This window comes from Pinus tabuliformis, chromosome 1_2, assembly GCF_031772625.1.
Source record: "Pinus tabuliformis cultivar Carrire ecotype Pingquan chromosome 1_2, CPIR1, whole genome shotgun sequence".
In the NCBI taxonomy this organism is placed as follows: domain Eukaryota; kingdom Viridiplantae; phylum Streptophyta; class Pinopsida; order Pinales; family Pinaceae; genus Pinus; species Pinus tabuliformis.
This window is the reverse complement of record NC_142298.1, coordinates 697,516,661-697,536,560: the sequence shown is the minus strand read 5'-3', so window position 1 is coordinate 697,536,560 and position 19,900 is coordinate 697,516,661.

The window sequence follows — 19,900 nt, the reverse complement described above, 5'->3', positions numbered from 1 at the left end:
GGCATGGATGACATCAGCATGACATCACCCTGACAACATACCTCGGGGGGTCGTAATCCCACAGGTGCTTGATAGTCAATCACAATTGACAGAGTAGATCGGCTCCAACATATCCAGCAGTGAGCAGTGACACAAAGTTTTCTGAATGTTAACGAGCAAGAAGGACCCGTAAGGTGGTTTCATAAATTGATATCTATGATTCACTATTATTTCGGGGGCACTCTCCTCAATTTCAGGAACCACCAAGGATGGTCTCGAAGGTGGTTTTCGATATCACTATGGTATTGTGTGGGACTCTCAAAATGCCACTTGTCCTCATTACTCCACCAGTCATAGGATCTGGTCACATGAGGAAAACCCTCAACAATTAAGGCTAAATGAGTTAAAGGCTTTAATTGGTGGATTTTTTTCAGCATTCATGTTATAAAGGAAAAGGGCCGTGGAAGCTCTATTTAGCAATAAGGTTATTTTTAGCGATAGAAACAACTTAAAATGCCTTGAGGTTTGGCATGAAAGGATGGGATGGCAACTAATTCTCACAGCGGCATGGAAGAACAAGTTGGAAGCTTGATTTGGTATGAAGAATGACTTCAAGTGCCAAGAGAAGCACACATAGTTAAGAGGCAAATATACAGTCTTGATTTTTGACAAGGCTACCTGTTAAAAGGAAGTTTATGTGGAATGACTTGGAGTTCTAATAGCAGAATGGATCAATAAGAAAAGGCACTTTAGCACTAGGCTTAGCAGTTGAGCCAAATTTAAATGTTGCTAAAATTAGTAAACCTCATTTAAACTTTGTTAAATAGCCAAAATTATAAAATAACCAAAAAAGTAGAAGTTTGACTCAAAGATTGAGCCCATAACTGCAGATATGAGATTGAAAACTTAATGAACACATCTAGAAGAATGAAATGAAGAAGACTAAGGAAAAAATAAGAATTTATGTAGTTATACAAGAAAAGTGAAGAAGCCAAAAATAAAAAAGCACAAATCTTTATAAGCAGGTTTGAGCAAGTAGGTTAGATGTGTGATTGAGGTAGAGTTTTGAAAAAAAAAATTGGTGAGTGAGGTGTTGTTGGTGTTATCAGTGATCAAAGATTGTTGAAGGTATTCGTGATCAAGGGAAAATTATTTTTCTTTGAAAGCAGAGAAGGCATTCATGGATCTAGTGTGAAAATGGATGAAAGGTTTTCCATTGAATGTCTAGCAAGTTGTAGCTTGTAGATTAGGGGTTGGTGCTCCTTCTAATGGTTGCTAATAAATAGTTTGGTTTATAGATGATAAATCGGGGTGTTATAACTTCCAATTGGTTGTAGCCAGAGAATTGTAACAACAAGTTGTAGCTTACCCTATGAATGAATTGAAAATTAGTTTCGAAAACTTACTTGTTCTTTGTGTTTTCCATTGAGATTGTTGATATTGATTTTTGTTATGCTTATTTAAATTAATTTTTGAAGTATTTAATGGTGTCCCCATATTATTGCACAAAGTAAAAGAAAGTTTTCAATTTGTAAAAAAATCCTACAATATTGATTAACCCCCCCCCCCCCAGTATTGTCATGGTTTACGAAAATTGGTATCAAAGCCAAGTTACTTCAAATCATTTTAACAACTAGAAGAAATATCAAGGACCATTGAAAACTAGGGAGGTTTTACCAACAGGGCACCAATGTTCAATGGAACAAACTATGTGTTTTGGAAAGTGAGGATGAAGACCTACATTCAATCTCTTGCAACTTATGCGTGGGATTTTGTAGAAGAATCATATCAAAGGCCTCCAATAGTGGTTACCAAAGATCAAAAGTTGGAATTCACATGAAATGCTAAGGCAATGAATTCTCTACTTACTAGTCTACCTGAATCAAAACTTGTCAAGGTAATGGATTGCACATATACCAAATCTATATGGGAAAAGATGAGTAGCTGCAATGATGGAGACAACAAGGTAAATAAAGCTACACTCCAAGGTTATAGGATTCAATTTGAATCTTTAAGCATCCACGATGATGAAGATATTGTAAAGTAGTTTTTGAGAGTTGACGAAGGGATGAAAACCATAAGAGAGATTGATGAGAAGCTAGATGAAGTTTTGGTAGTTAAAAAACTGTTAATATCTCTTCCTAGTAGGTTTAATCACAAGGTGTCAATGATTTAAGAAATGACCACTCTAAGCACTCTCACATTAGATCAACTTCTTGGAATACTAACTGCCTATGAGATGAGGATTCTAAAAGAAAATCTATAGCCAAAGAATCAACCTTTAAAGAAAAAAAGAAATGCAAGAATGAGAATGATGAATCATGTTGTGAATTAGATCAAGGAGAAGCCAAATTTGCAAGGAAGCTCAAGAGAGGATCGTGAAAGTATAAATGTAAGCTGCCTTTTAAATGTTTAAATTGTGGCAAAGTTGGTCATTATGAATCAAAATGTCTTGAAAATAAGAAGAAAGATTATGATGCTAATGAAAAAATTAAGAAAGTTCAAAAGAATAGTAAGAAGGCTGAGAAGAGAGAGTTTTATGTTAAAGAAGTGATCTCCTTGGAAATTGAGCCTAGCCAATCCTCAGATGAGGAAAGAGATTATGTGATCCCCAAAGAATTTATGCTGATGTCCATATAAAATATGCAAATAGAGGCTATTAATTATGATGATGAAGAAGGGTAAGTATATATTTAAGGAGAAATGGTAAGTGCTCTTGATGAAATAGAAATGTTGAGGAAAAAAAATACAGTCCTAAATGAGTCTTTGAAAAACAAACAAAAGTTGAGTTTGCCAAGCCACTACTCTTGAAAATAGAAAAAAGTAATAAGATTCAAGAATCCTTGAACCAGGAGTTGAACGAAAAGGTTCAAGCATGTCAGAGTCTAGAAGGATAAATCATATTGCTAAGAAAGGAAATAGATAAGGCTAAAACATAGCTGAGTTTCAATAAAAATTTTGGAAAAGGAGTTGAAGATTTAAATGAGATATTGGAAGCACAACGAGTCTCCTCAGACCATAAGACCATAGTGGTCTTCTCTTTGAATCTGAATCGAACATAACAACTAAATTAAAAGGTAGAGAGAAAATTACCTTTGTTCTAGAAAAATAAGGGCCTGCACAGTAGCAAAAGGGATATGTTGGCTTGTATGGGTCTGACCCAGGTTTAGAGGTGATTTAGCCAAGCAAATACCAGTACTAGTGGCCCTCTTGGCAACAGTCTGCGGAGCGTGGACTGAGGTCTCACCCGAAGTAGTATGGGAGGGTGCTAGAACCAGGTTTCTGCACCCTTGGGATGTTTGAGGGGCTTTCGGAGGTCCACAATCTGACCTATCTCTACGCGCACTTTTGATCCCTTCACAACCTGCGGTGCGGCTTCTCCGTAGCCTTACTCGGGGTGCGACCCATATAATGCCCAAGTATCTTGCTACTTAACGGATTACTTAACTTGGGTGTGTAAGATTTATGGTTATTACAACATATTCAACAATCATATCAGTACGCACAATACATAACCCAATACAAACATAAAGGAGATAATGCATAGCAAATACCTAGAGATAGGAATCAACATCTCTTTTATTAATCTTCAATCTTACTTACAAACTCAACACTGCCTTGCGCACTTAGCTATATGGGTCCGCGCACTCAGCTGCGGACTCTACTAGGCCTCTTTGCACTCAACTGTAGAGCCTCTTCCTACTACTATGACCCAATACACTTAGAATCTTACTCTAAGCTTTAACCATTCCTTCACTACTTTTTCTATCCTCTACTATCTTTACAACTTAGAGCCTCGCTCTATTTATACAATTCCATGGTCCATGGACCATGGGTAGGCTGACATGACTTTACATTACATTACATTACTTTAGGATGAATAGCCCTATGACTTTAACCTCTACTTCGTGCTCCGCGCCCGTAATTCAGGAAGTCTTACAAAACCTTTGACCAAAACTTGGGCTTTGAGCCCCAAAACCTGCTATGGGGGGGTTCCATGCCCAACATGCCCCCAACACAATCATCATGACTCATCCCGAGTCACTCTGCTGGTGCGGTGATCTTGGCACGGAGCCCCTCCAACTGTTCCCGTACTGTCCAGAGGTCCGTGGTGCATTGTTCTGTTGTTTGCTAGACCTGCTGCATTCCTGCTTCTGAATCATCCATGTCTGACTCATGTCCTTTCTTTGATACCATCTTCCAGTGCTTGTGTTTATAGTCCTGCGCCCTTGTCTGGCTCCTCGGGCCGCGAAGACTGTGCTTCGACTAGTTAGTCAGAGAGTTGGCCCACCCATGTAGGGTTTCAAGCAACTGTCGTTGACTTTGCCTGGGAAGGGTTCTCCATTGAGTTTGACTAGCTAGACCACACCTCTATCTGTGACCTCTTTTACCACATATGGTCCCAGCCAGTGCATTCTGAATTTTCCTGGAAATTTTTCAAACCTGCTGTCATACAGTAGCACTAAGTTGTTTACCTTGAAGGTGCGCAACTTGATATGGCGATCGTGCCAGGATTTTTCACGCTGCTTATGTACTTGCTGGTCAAATCCAATCGGAAATCATTCTTCATTGAGTTCTTCTAATTATGCGAGCCTTTATTCTAGAGCTTCACAGTCTGTCATGCCTGTGAGCGCTATTATTCGCAGACTAGGTATGATGTATTCCATCAGCATGACTACTTCTATATAGTAGACCAACCAGAATGGTGTCTGTCTTGTCAATTTCTTGCATATTGTCCTATATTCCCATAACATAGCGGGTATGCGCAGGTCCCAGTCATTCTGTTGTGCGTTACATACTTTGGTCAGCGTAGTCTCTAGTATTTTATTGAATGCCTCTACTATTCCATTGGCCTGTGTGTGGTACGGTGTACTTTTCTGATGATACACCTGGAACTCTTCTGTTAGTGTGCTGATGGTTTCATTCAAGAAATGTGTTCCACGATTGCTCATTAAGATTTTCAGACAGCCAAATCATGTCAACACATTTTTGAATAAAAACTTTGTAGCCATAGTGGTTGTGCAGTCCTTGACTGGTTGTGCTTCCGTCCATCGTGGCAGGTATTCCGTCGCGGTGATGATGTAGTGTGCACCCGAATTTCCCTAAGGTTTGATCGGGCTCGCAAAGTCGATTGACCATTTCTCAAACAGTTGTAGTGTCATTTGGGGAATTAGTGGCATCTCGTCCCTCCGTGATGGTTTTCCCATCCTTTGACATATATCACAAGCCTTACAGTGCACTTTCGAATCCTCGTGGAGGGTCAGCCACCATAATCCTGCATGAAGAATATTTTGTGCAGTCACACATCCTGCATAGTGTCCTCCTGCAGTGCCCCCATGTGCTTCTGTGAGGATCTGACCTTGTTCAAATTCAGGTATGTATCTTCGCAATATCTCATCGTTGCCCATCTTGTAGAGGTGCTCTGCAATGACAGAAAAGTCTGTCGTGCACACCACCAATTCCTTCTTCTGTTGGATTGAGTACTCCTTCGGTGCAGTCCCTATTGTTAGAAAATGGATTATATCTTCAAAGTGTCTGTCCGCGACATGCACTGCAAAGAGTTGTGCATCTGGTAGTCCCTCCTCCAAATTTGTTGGTTCCTCACCTATCTCAATTTGTGACAAGTGGTCTGGTCCTACGTTTAAGTATCCTGACTTGACTATGACCTCAAAATCATATTCTTGAAATAGTAAAAGCCATCTGCATATGCGCCCCCCCAACACAGACTTTTTCACTAGGTATTTTAATGCAGAATGGTCGGTATACATCTTGAAATTTCCTCCCGGTAAATAGTGTGGGTATTTTTGGAGTGCGTACACCATTGCCAACCCCTCCCACTCGGTGGTAGAGTAGTTCTTTTCTACTTTGGACAATCTTCGACTTGCAAATGCGATCGGGTGATCTACACCCTCCACGCCTTCCTGTGTGAGTACGGCTCCCAACGCGATACACGACACATCAACATGTACATGGAATTCCACATCCCATTTCGGGAAGACCAGGATTGGCACGAAGGCTAGTTTCCCCTTCAGGACATCCAAACTCTTCATGCAATCATCATTCCAGCAATATGTAACATCGTTTTTCAATAGCTTTTCCATCAGTGCAGTTATTTGGGCATAAATTTTGATGAATTTCCTATAGTATCCAGTGTGTCCCAAGGTAGTGCGCAGTTGTTTAACACTTCGCGGTGCTTCCAAATTGAGGATAACGGCAATATTCATAGGGTCCACCATTAGTCCCTGTTTGCAGACCACATGTCCCAGTAGGTTTCCAAAGGGAACGAGGAATGTGCACTTCTTCAAGTTCAGTGCAATTTGGTGTCGGCGGTAAGTATCCAGCATCAAACGTAAGCTCGCTACATGGTGCTTAACTAATCGAAAAATAGACCAATCATCTAGGTAGACCTCCAAAAAGTTGTGGATGTATTCTTTGAATGTGGCTACCACGATGCGTGAAAATATAGCTGGCGCGTTCTTCAGTCCAAATGGAATCACGATGTATTGAAAGCATACCCATTCTGTTGTGAAGGTCATCTTGCTCCTATCTTCTGGTTTGATCTTAATCTGATGGTACCCTAAGGACCCATCCGTGAATGAGTATGCTTCCTGACTGCCAACATTCTCTAGTACTTCATCTGTGAATGGTGTTGGGAATGGATCGTGTACATAGGCATCATTCAACTTCCTGATGTCTACGCATATTCTTATTTCACCCTTCTATTTTTTCTCATGTACTACCATAGGACTCACCTAGTCAGATTCTTCCACTAGTTCAATAATTCTAGCTGCGAGCATTTTGTCTAATTCGTTGCAGAACTTTTATTTATACTTGGGATTCAAGCAGTAAGGCCACTGCTTAACTAGCTTCGCGTCGAGTTTCATGGTGATCTTCATCAACCCTAAATCGCCAACGATCCCTTTTAAGTTCATAATTTTGGTCAAGAACAAGTCTTGGTATTCGTGGAGTAACTCAGTGACCTTATCAACCGTGGCATCATCCCAATAGTCCCCAAGCATTGTGTATTTTGGTTCTGCCTCCATTCCAATGTTGACCTACTTCATCTTTAGCGGCGCAGTGATGTCAGGGTCTTCAAGTGATGGTCCGTGAATCTCGTGAAAGCCTTCTGTTTCTGAAATGTTAATGTTCCATGGGTCCTCATCATCCTCCTCAACATTCATGTTATAACACTCTAATGCACTGCTTAACTGTGTCACCCATTCTGGCTGAAGTACTCCCATTGGCTCCTGTGGTATTTTAAAGATAGCAGCTTTTACTGCTTGTAGCACATCGTCAATAGTATCTGACCAATGATCTTCAAATGTGAATGTTAACAAGAATCCCTCACACAAAACATCCCATTCGCCCGTACCATGGTGGAACTCTGTCTCCATATAACAATTCATGGGTATGATGTCCAGGGTATGGTAGAATAAATGTACCCATTCAGGCTGGGGCTCTTCCCCGTAGACCTTGGTCCATTCTGTGAGGTGCGTGCGTGAATCATCTTGTCCATCATATTTTTCTACTAGTCGTATTTGAGGTTTTGAAAAATGTAGGTGCATCATCCTTCTGCATCCACACCAGTCCCCAAAATTTCCTTGATGTGTAACCCACCATTGTGCGGGTGTTGCACGCAGTGCCCACTTCAACACATCGAATTGCTGCTGTTCTGGTACGGAACTTTCGAATTTTCTCAGAAATTCATCCATCGCTAACAATCCATCATATGTCGGTAGCTCCCTTGCCTCTATTGCTACGAAACAAAATGACCTGATCATCATGTTGCAGTTCATTGTTGTTACTTCATGCAACCGATTCTGCCATCGCTCTATCTCTTCATCTGAATCTGAAGTACATGAACTTTCACGCTCCCACGAAATCCTTCCATCTATAGTTGGATTCACCCAATCCTCTCCTTATGCAATTATCTTGTAGATACAGTCGAGATCATCATCACTATCGTCGTTACACATCAGTTCGGTGTATCACACTCCTTCAGCTGGGTCTATTGTACTACTATGCGTAGTGACTTTTTCTCAAATATCATTTTTCACTTCTTCAAATTTATCACCCCATTCATATCAGTAGCCCAGTCTATTCCTAACAGTGTAGGATAGGGATTGCTATCATCGATAATCTCTATCACTTCAAAATCTGACTGCGCGCTCGCGCCTTCAATATCGATTGTCACCCCTTGCAATCTTCCCATGGGAAAAATCTTCTGTTGGTTCACCAATCGTAACTGAATAAGGTGCCATTGTAACGCAGGTTTGCCCATGCATTCCCATGTTTTCTTTGGTAGTAAATTCGTGTCCAAACCTAGATCTAGGATTACCTAATCCATTTCATAGTCACCTATTTGTGCAGTCAACCTCATCTCCCTTCCTGTGCACAATGCATGCTTTCCAATTTTTTGGACCACGTGTGATTCTCCTGACCCCGCGCACCTAGTGATAATTTCCTATAACCCTTTGACTCCCTTTTTGTCACGCATTAGTTTCATGCATGTCTCTAGAAAGGTAATGAGCATTGAAGGATCCATCCCTAGTTCTAGTTGATCTGTACTACCTGAAGTGAAGGCCTCCGTGAAGCTCTTCTTAGCTTCCATGAATGTCTCCTTCATGCGTTCTAAGTGAAACTCAGGTTCCTTTGTAGGAGCCTTGCGAACCCACGCACTGTCTTCTAGTTTCTTTCCTTTATCATCTCCCATGTCCATACCTCTCCTGAGCATCATGTTTACATTTGGATCTTCTTCGCATGGTTCAGACCTCATCATTTGTAAATTCTGGGTTGGAGGGGGCTGTAGTTCCCCCTTTTCGCACACCTTCGATATCAGTGAAGGGAAATCTTCTGCCTCATGATCAAACTGATTACAGTATCAAATGGATATCCTAATCGGGTTTGTACAATCACCAGCATAATGCCCTGGCCCTTCGCAATTGTAACAAATTATCTGTTCGCTACCCCTTCCTGGTCCCATTCCACCTCGACCCCGACCACGCCCCTAAAACCCAACAAGTGCCATCCCTGCATTTTTTTCGACGGCTCACGTTTCAGTCTGTACCCTATAGACAGGAGTCCAATCTATCATTAGTTCATAGCTTCGGAAGGTGCGTTCGTCATGGCTTACTGACATGCAGAAATTACAAAACAATTGTTGGGACGTCTACATATACTTCTGCAACAGATGACAATTATCCATGGTATGTTTTCCTCCTATCTGGTAGATTGTGCACCATAATGCAGATGCCACGATTGGCCCTGCCTATGCCTCCTATCTTAATGGCATTGGCCCTCCCCCTTCCAAGTAGTTTGCGAACACTGGATAGTGGTCCTTGTCGTGCCCCTGGCCTTTGCATTTTATGCACCATACTTCCTTGCACACCTCTGGCCGAGTTGTCCTATCCTGTTTCAAACTTTGCATCTCTAGACACAGATTCTACAGTTGTGCGTGGATTTTTTGGACTCCCAACCTAGGGTTTTGTATAGGGGTCTCATGCAATCTTATTGCCATCTCCAATGCTTCGGCCTGGGTGGAAAGTTTTTGTTGTGACAACGCCATCCTTAAGTGTGGTGTAAGTGAGGCCACAAACCATGCGCGATGCTATGCATCTGTTAACGTCATATTGGCTTTACGGATCGTACTCTTCAGCCTTTGGTCTAGCTCCCAGGGGGTCTCGCCTAGGAGCATTGCGATCTCCTTAAACTCGATGATTGATTGTATCTTTGATTTTGGCTTGCTAAATTCCCTATTCAACGTGGTCTGGATTTCTGCAATTCTTGCGTTTGGGTGGTCATTATAATGCTTGATATACCACATTAATGCGTGATCCTGCAGCACGCTTACCACCGCAGCCTTTTTAATATTATCATCCACGATGCCCTGTGCTTCCCATACTACTCTTACCACAAACCAGAATTGGTCTAGATCTTCATTTCCTATGCCTCTGAACACCGACAGTTTGATCGCACTTACCATACTGAGCTATGGTGGTGGCAGAGGTGGAGTGGGTGGAGATGGAGGTGAGGAGGGTGAAACAAGTGGCAATGTGGGTGGGGGTGGTAAACGTGGAATTCTCTGTCTTATCAGACTAACCGCACTTCTCAAAGAGACTTTCGCGAGCTCCTCCTCGCTTTCGCGTGAGGGTGAAATTAAGGGACTGTTTTCCAACTCCTCACTACTTCTACTTCTATATATCTTTCCACTTCACATAGTCCCAAACATTAATTTATTCACATAACCCTCTTTTCACAAAATAGCATCTTAATCCAAGTGTTCAAATATTTAATATACTTACCTCACGATCCATTGAGAAAACGTCACTCTACCTCACTGTAGCTGATGATTGTGTCTACCACAAACTCGGTGATAAATCCTCCTATTATTCGATCGAGCCAGTCATCCACATCTCGCGCTATCTTATCTTCTGAGGCTTCTAGTTTGCACACTAGTTCCGAAGTCCACACTATTGGTTTGTCGAGCCTACACCTTCCCTGACTGTCTACTAACTTCGCGATCCATTCATACAACTTAGACAGAAAAGATGCAAAGAAAATTTCCTGGATTTTAGTGTACAAGTAGTGATCCAACCATTGTTCCTTAGATACTCACGGATTTCTATTTTCCTACACCACAAACTTGTGAATCTTCTTGTCTAACCACTCTTCAATTTCTTTCTTTGTAGGATTCTAGCAGCATGACATCAGACATCCTTTATGCAGATCCACGTCCCGACAATGGAACCATTTGTTCGCTTGTATGGGCCTGAGCCAGGTTCAGAGGTGATTTAGCCAATCAAATCCTGGTACTATTGGCCCTTTCGGCAATAGTCCATGGAGCACAGACTGAGGTCTCACCCCAAGTATTATGGGAGGGTGCTAAAACCAGGTTTCTGCACCCTTGGGATGTCTAAGGGGCTTCTGGAGGTCCGTGGTCTAACTTGTTGCTACGTGCACTTGCGATCCCTTCACAACCTGTGGTGTGGCTTCCACGCAGCCTTACTCGGGGCGTGACCCGTATAATACCCAAGTCTCTTCCTACTTAACTAATTACTTAACTTGGGTGTGTAAGATTTATGGTTATTACAGCATATTCAACAATCATATCAGTACATGCAATACATAACCCAATACAAACATAAAGGAGATAATGCATAGCAAATACCCAGAAATAGGAATCAACTTCTCTTTTATTAATCTTCAATCTTACCTACAAACTCGACACCACCCTGCGCACTTAGCTACAGGGGTATGCACACTCAGCTGCAGACTCTACTAGGCCTCTATGCACCTAGCTGCAGAGCCTCTTCCTACTATTACGACCCAATACACTTAGAATCCTACTCTAAGCTTTAACCATTCCTTCGCTATTTTCTCTATCCTCTACTATCTTTACAACTTAGAGCCGCGCTCTATTTATACAATTCCATGGTCCATGAACCATGGGTAGGCCAACTTGACTTTACATTACATTACATTACTTTAGGGCAGACAGCCCTATGACTTTCACCTTTACTTCGTGCTCCGCGCCCACAATTCGCGGAGTCTTACAAAACCTTTTACCAAAACTTGGGCTTTAAGCCCCAAAACCTTCTGTGGGGGGATTCCATGCCCAATAGGAGACATGAAACGCAACGATCAGATCCATAAAAATCAACAATGACAACAAAAAAGAACATTGGCCAAGAAAATTGAACTACCGATAATTTAATTCATCACATAAGAAAATATTCCAAGTATAACGTTAATTTCCTGGGGTATTTTTTCACATTCACAAACTATGGCTAGAGAGTAGCAAAATGAAGAGTCAATATGTCATACAGGTAGCTCAGATGCAAGATAATACTTCAGGAAAGGAAAAACATACCCAAGTACAATAATTATTTTTCTCCCATGAATTATCAAGTGAAATTCTTTAAATATCAATTTTGATCATATAAAAGTAAATTGCAGGCTTAAAGAAAAAACGACAAAGCCAATAATTATGAAAATTGAAAAAAATCCCCAAGGTATGGAAATAAAATGTGAAATTAGAGAAATTTGATATTACTTTGTATGCTCATAATGGTGGGAGCCATTGGTATGTGGACAGTGGATGTTCCAAGTATAAGTCAGGAGACAGAAGAAAGTTTTTGACATGGAAACTAGTTAACAAAGGTAATGTGACTTTTGGCAGCAATGCTCCTGGCAAAAAATGCAACAAGAGTGGTTAATATATCAAATGGAAAAGGTAAAGACAAAAATGTTTTATATGTTGATGGGATAAAGCATAAACCACTTATTCTATTTCAGATGTGTGTTCAAGAATATGATGTGATTTTTAAAGCCAAAAATTGTCAAATAAAGTCCACAGGTACAATGAGATAGTTATTGAATTTGTAAGAACAGACAATAATGTCCATCTGCTCAAAGAGAAGACAAAATGGTGTTTCTTATCAAACATAGATGAGAGTTGGATATGGCACAAAAGGCTTGGACATATTAACTTTGATCATATAGTCAATCTAAGTAAGAATAACACTATCAAATATTTTCTCAAGCTTTCAAAACCAGAGAACATAATATGTAAACATTTCGAACTAGGAAAGAAAGCTCAAATTCCATTTAAGTCGAAGGAGAACTCATCATCAAAACTATTCTAGCTGGTACACATGGATTTTTGTGGACTATCTAGAAGGAGGTCACCCACAAGTAGATTATACTTTATGCTATTAGTTTATTATTTCAGTAGGATGAGGTGGGTTACCTTCATCAGAGAGAAATGCGAAGCTTTTGAGAAACTTAAAGAGTTCAAAGCCTTGGATGAGAATGAAACTGATTGCAAAATCAAAAGCATAAGGTTTGATAATGGAGGTGAGTTCACTTCAAACAAAATTGATGAATTATGTAAAAATAATGGCATCAAAATGAAGTTTACAATACTAGAGACTCCCTAGCAAAACAATGTAGAAAAAAGAGCAAATAGATCAGTACAACAATTAGTCAGAGAAATTATGATTGAAAGGAATGTTCAATAGAGGTTTTGGGTAGAAATTATTTATACAACAATAGTTATCCTCAACAAATCTCATTTTAGACTGAGTAGTGAGAAAACTCACTATGAGCTATGGTATGGAAGACTTGAAATAGTGAAAAAATTTAGAGATTTTGATAGCAGATGCTACATCAAGAGAAATGATGAAAAAATTGGTAAGTTCGATGCCATAGAAGATGAAGGAATTTTTTGGGATACTCACATAATAGCAAAGGATACAGATTCTACAATAAGGTCGCCAAGAGGATCAGCAACTGTATCGATGTAAAGGTGGATTAGCATGATGATCAAGAAGATAAACAACCCACAAAAACTAGCACGGATGAACTAGTGAAAATTAGTGAGGAGCATGATGAGGTAGCTGCAGAAGAAAATGATGAAGAATCCTTTAGTCCTCAAGCTAATGATCCATCAAGGTATGTAAAAAAACACCATCTAGCTGATTATATCAATGGTGAATTAAATTTTGGAGTGGAGACAAGAAGGAAGCTACGAGATTCCCTCACGCGGGCACATGTTACCCTCTTGTCCATGGAGGAACCAAAAGATGTTGCTCAAGCTAGTCAAGATCAAAATTGGTTAAAGAAAATGAATGAATAATTAGATCAAATAGGGAAAAATCATACTTTGGAACTTGTTCCAAGGCCTTCTAACGATAATGTCATTGGCACAAAGTGAGTTTTCAGGAAAAAAGTAAATGGCTATGGATAATTGTTAAGAAATAAGGCTAGGTCGGTATGCAAAGGCTATGCTCAAATAGAAGGCTTGTATTTTGATGAAGCTTTTGATCTTGTTTCTATATTAGAAGCAATAAGAATAGTTTTGCATCTGCTTGCTTTAATAAATTCAAAATATATCAAATGGATATCAAATATGCTTTTCTCAATGGAGAGCAAGAGGAGGAGGTCTACATAAAGAAGCCAACAAGTTTTCAGCTAACAGAGAAACTAGATTATGTTTGAGAACATAACAAGGCTTTGTATGGTCTCAATCAAGCCCATATAGCTTGGTATTCCAATCTCGAAAACTACATGCTTAAGTGTGGATTAAAAATAGGTGTAGCTGACAACAACTTATATATCAAAGAAAAATATAGAAAACTCATTTTGGTGGTTGTATATGTTGATGATATCATCTTTTCCAGTGATTCATATTTGTTGACCAATGAATTTTTAGTTGATATGAAGACCAAGTCTAAAATTTCAATGCTTAAAGATCTTTCCTATTTCCTTGGAGATTGTGCAGACACCCAAAGGAATTTTTATCTCTCAAATCAAGTATCTCAAAGAAGTGTTGAAGAAATTTGGCATGGAAGAATGATCTTTCATAAGCACTCCAATGGTGACATGTTACAAACTTAGAAAGATGTATTAATGTCCAATAGTGTACCCAACTATATATAGATCCATCCTTGGAAGCCTCTTGTATTTGACAACAACAAGACTAGATACAATGCAAACCATTTTTATAGTTGAAATATTTCAAGCAACCCCCCGACAAAGCCATATATTAGTAGCTAAGAGGATTCTTAGATATGTCAGAGCAATGGAGGACTATGGACTGTGGTATCCTAGAGGTGAAGATTTTTCATTCACTATTTATACTGATGTTGATTTGGAAGGTGATGTAGATGATCGAAAAATCACAAGTGGTGGTGCTTTATTTCTTGGAGAATGTCTAGTCTCATGGCTAAGCAAGAAGCAAGCTTCAATTTCCTTATCTACAACTCAAGCAAAATATATTTCAGCAACTTCTTGTCACACTCAAATTTTTTGGATGAAGGTAACCTTGTAGTATGTACAAGAGTTTTATGATCAATTGATTCCCATTATTTGTGTAAGCACAAGCGCAATAAGCATGTCCAAGAACCCAGTTTCTCACCCAAAGTTAAAGCATATTCCAATCAAGTATCACTTCTTGACAGAGAAAGTTGTAAATCAGGTTGTGAAGTTGGAGTATGTTCCTATAAAAGAAGAAGTCGTTGATATTTTTACCAATCCACTCCCTAGAGAATAGTTTGAATATTTTAGGCAAAGATTGGGAGTTCTTCATCTTTCCTCCCTACACTAGCTCTTCCTTTAAGATGAATAAAGGTAGCTGTTGTATATTTGACATATAAAGGTGAAGTTGTTAGGTCCACAAGACCAACATGACAGAGAACTATTGTTTCCAAGAGAATACTAGCGACAAGGGGAGGATGTTGGTGTCTTTGTGATTTATTTCAAAGGGGGAGTGATAATGGTTATAAAACAAACAAATAAGGGGAGAGATAATAATGTTTGGATAAAGAAGTAAAAGGAGAGGTGTTAGTGATTTAGCCACAACTTAAGGATAATCATGTGAAATGGTAGAAGAAACAACAAAGAATAAGAGAAGTACATATTAGGGGGAGCAACACTCAAAAGAGACAATCATATCTCCTAAAGGATTTTTTGTTTGATCTTGGTGTTTCCATCAATGCCAAAGGGGGAATGTTGGAAATATGTTGTCATTGATGTTAATAGGATAGTCCTTGATGTAAATAGGGTGTCCACTATGTAGATGGTTGAAAATGGTGTTAGTAGGTGGCATATGTGCCAAAAATATGTATCAGGGTACAGGTTCTAGGAACAAGAAGAAGGGTCAATATGGAGAATGATGCAGAGAGTATGAAGTCATTTTTTAGGTAGTAGAGGATCTCAAAGACTACATCAAAACCACTCAAATAGAAAGTTCTCTAAAAAAGATTTCCAACGGTATAAAGAAATCTACAAATGGCCACTTGGATCAAAAGAGCCAATAAAAGTTGTGACTACAAAAGTCAAAATCCCAGAACCCTAGAATCCCGTAATCCCATAATTTTTCCAAAATTGAAGTTTTAAAAATATCCAGGCACTAGGGAATTTGGTCTCTAACTCAACATAGCATAATTTTTAGGTGGGACATACTCAGAAGGTGAAGAGCAAAGAGTGGAAGGATTTAAGTGGAATGGGCCAGAAGGCCAGTACTATTATTTGCACATAGGAGAAGCTAAGTGCAAGTGGGCCTACCTCGTAAGCCCATAAGCCTGAAACAAAAATAATTCAAAGTAGCAGGCCTAGAAACATGGAACCCTAGAAATGCGACCAAGTTTGCAGGTTGATATCAAAGGAATTAACCTCATCAAAATTCATCATAAGGATCTGGTAGTCACCAGGTCCAGAACACTGGGGGGAAAGGGTTGCTTGACCTGGCTGAGGTTGAGAAGCAATAAATCCTTGCTGAGGGAAAGGATCTATAAGCATTTTTGGTTGAGATGATGTAGGATTCTGAGGTGATTGTTGACCTCTAGAATCTGCTTGAGCTTCCCACATTTCGCACATCTAGGGTAACAGAGTGTGATGTAGGTAATGTTCCCTCTATGGATAGAGGCAACCCCTATAGCCATAGAGTGGTTCTAGTCACAACAAGACAAAACAATAGCTGATTTCCTTAAACAGTCATTGTTGAAAGAGCGTACCTCAAACCGGTGTTCGATGGAGCTTTTGTTGCACCACTTCAGCTATCGTCTCCTTTTCCTTGATGATCGATTCACCTGAAACAACACAAGAGAACAACAGAACATATAACAGAGCACAACAATGATCTATTTACCTACATAGTCAAGGAACCATAAGCTATCATGTATATTTTACACATGACAAAGGAAATCACCATTGATTGTATTAAAATGAATAAAAGTAAAGCTTACAACCAAGCCTTGACGTCGCAAGCTTCCTCGAAGGGTCTAGCCAGTATGTTTCTTCAAGCATTCACTCTCAAAAGGGTCTCCCAAGAGGTTGATAACTATCTCTCTCTCACTCAAAAGCACTATTATAAGGCTAAGGCAATCCACAACCAATTGCTAGATTATTAATAATTCACACTGCAAACTATCAATCTCACACCAAAGCTAGCTAATTTGCTCAATCCAAAAACTAGCTGATCATAGCAATGGGGAGTGCTTTTATAAAGGAGGAGCCTCCATAAATGAGGGAGAGGGAGCTTATACCCAAGGGAGGTTTCTCAAAAGGTGGAACTACCACCCTAGAGGAGGAAAAGCGAACTTCCTTGACCCAACAAGCAGTTCCAGAACCACCCAGAAGCATTTTGTTTGAACTAATTTGCCATATTTGGATCGTCGTGAGTCATACACTAGGACTCAGAGATGATGTCGCGGGGCAACAATGTATTCAGAGCCATCGTCGCAAGAAGGATCTTTAGGACTTGCAACAAGCCCTAAAATCTCACTGTCACAGGGAACAAATGTACCCCCGTGACGATGTCGTGACGTTCTAGTTCATTACAGGAAATCGTCGCAGCCAGAATGAGGTTTACTCACGACGATATTGAAGCATGGGTAAAAAGGGTCAATATTCAGGATTAAAGAGCATTTGTTAATCTTCTTGAATGATTGGGAAGATGTGGACACATTTATTTGAGGTATGACACAGAGAAGATGTCGCTCAAGGACTGACTTTATCTGAGATCAGGGGATATGAGGCCAGTAACAAATTATTGTGTAACAGAGAGGACACCCATGTTTATAATGGACATGTACACCACAACATCCAAAAGACTTGGTCATACGAATAACCTTGTTCTACTTGGGTTGGATGCCCTATTGCTGGTTGTTAGTGTTAGGATAGTTCCCCTGGGGTTCACTAGGTTGATTACCATGATTACCCTGGTTACCCTTGTTACCCTTGCCCTTATTCTTTTTCTTCAAATTTTGGGGATTGGTCACACTCTGTTGCATAAACACCTTACCCTGGGGAACGGTGGACTGCTGGGGCTGACGAGGCATGGGAGGCTACAACGCTAATGCTAAAGGGGCTAGATCACTCGACTGTGCATAAGGAGGAGAAACATTGTGGTAGACAGGTCGAGCAGTGGTTGGCCCTGAAAACATGTTGTTAGTAGGAGGGGCATAAGTGTTGGAGGAACTAGCACACCCTGCAGATAACCATAACTTTGCTGAGTATACGGTGAAGGGTGTGAAAGGGTTCTAATGATACCATCGATGGCATGATATTCCCATAGTGCATTGATACCTCCAAGATTGGGGAGGTCTGGAATGACAGTATAGACATAACCAGATTGTGCATAAATTAGGTCATATCTCAGAGTGGTTTGGAGAGCTTCTTACTCTTTCTAAGGAAAATGGGATGCGACATCTTTTCCAATGGGTGATAAAAGGCTCCTAAGAAACCAATATAGGTAGACATGGACTTCGAAGGGCGGGGCACTGCATGTGCTCCTCCTTCTACGCGATTTGTGAACATGATAGGAAAGGTGAGTGTTATAGGACTGACGAAATGAGGTCAATAGCTTCGTACTAGAGTCGTATCGGAGAGGTAAGTGAAAATATGAGAGGAACACTTTAGCAAGCATCGCAAAAATGGAATAAGATGCTGGAGACTGGTCTACATACCATTTTGCATCATCTCCAGTGAGTGTGCGTTGGAACAACCGAAGACGAATGGAGTCATTGGGAATGGATTTGGATGAACACCACATGTGGAAGGAGTGGATGTGATTTGTAGGGTCCTCTCCAGAATTACCCTCAAACTTTGGGATGTCTGAGGGAAGCTTAGTCGGCATAGAAGTACAACTAGCATCATGGTGTATAGGGTCATTTATCAACTGGCTAAAATCTGGGAGACTTAACCCAACCATTAAAGGGAGCATGGGGGTTACCGGAACGGTTCCTGAGACCGTTCCACTAGATGTGAGCACCGGGGTAGAACTGGAGCCAACACTAGGTTGGGTTCTTGCACCGGCTATGGGTCCATACATGGTGATGATATGCGATGAAGGAGGCTCGAAATAAAATAAGGAATTGGAGTAACTAGGAGAAGAGTCAGTATGGGGACTCGAGGGACTATGAACTCGAACCCTGTAGGGAGGAGTAATATGCCCAAGTGGAAACTGGGGATGAAGGCCTAAGAGTCTCCACGACAAATGCCTTGGTGGCGCAATGATGGTAAGACACACATTACATGGAAATGGTGAAGGGAGATCAACAATATTCCTTTGTCTCTGTGAGGAGAGATAGATTGATTATGTTAAGTCTTGGTTTGGTGGTGTAAAACAAGTGCCCTTTGCTTAAGGTGTGCTTGTGTTTTTAAGTGTGTTTGTTGATTAAGCCCAAATCCTATTTGAAAAAAGAAAGAAAAAAGCTTGATGAAAATGAATAATTAAACAATTAACTAAACCCCACCCAAGGTTTGCAAACATTGTGCCGGTTGGTGGTGAAATTGACTAAAAGCACACTAAAAAGGTCAAGAGGTCTAATTTTTGGTGTGACTGGGATAAAATGACATTGGGCTCCTAGAAAGTGGTGAAACTACAACAAAAAACCCGAGAGGAAGATCACTGTAAAAATATAGGAAGATGTGTGAAAAACCTAGGGCAACTGATGGGACCCTAAGGCCAATGACCAAACAAGGTTTAATATGAACCTATGGATGGAAACAACCTATCTTTAGAGATCTAAAACAGAAGGGTACAGATCTGGAAAATATGGCTGAAAGTGTTGCAGAAACTCAGAGTTCTTACTCAATTAAACTCCTCCTATAAAGGTGGAAGCGTACTAGAAATCCTAAGGGGCTAAATTCCTCTTAGATGAGTAAATTGGAGTATATCAAGGCCTAAGCGGGATGAGACAGAGGTCAAACAACCCAGTAGAAAACTCTCGGCAAAACCTAGAAACAGATCTGACAAAAACCTAGAAACCCTAAAAATTGCAGGTATTGACCTGATTTTAGGGGGGATTGCACTTTTTGGGTAGAAAAGTGTGGTTTTTGGTGCTTGATTCTTGGTCAGCAAATCTCAGAAAACAGTCGTATTTGTCGCAGTTGGTTCTTGTGACCTGTGGAAAAGACC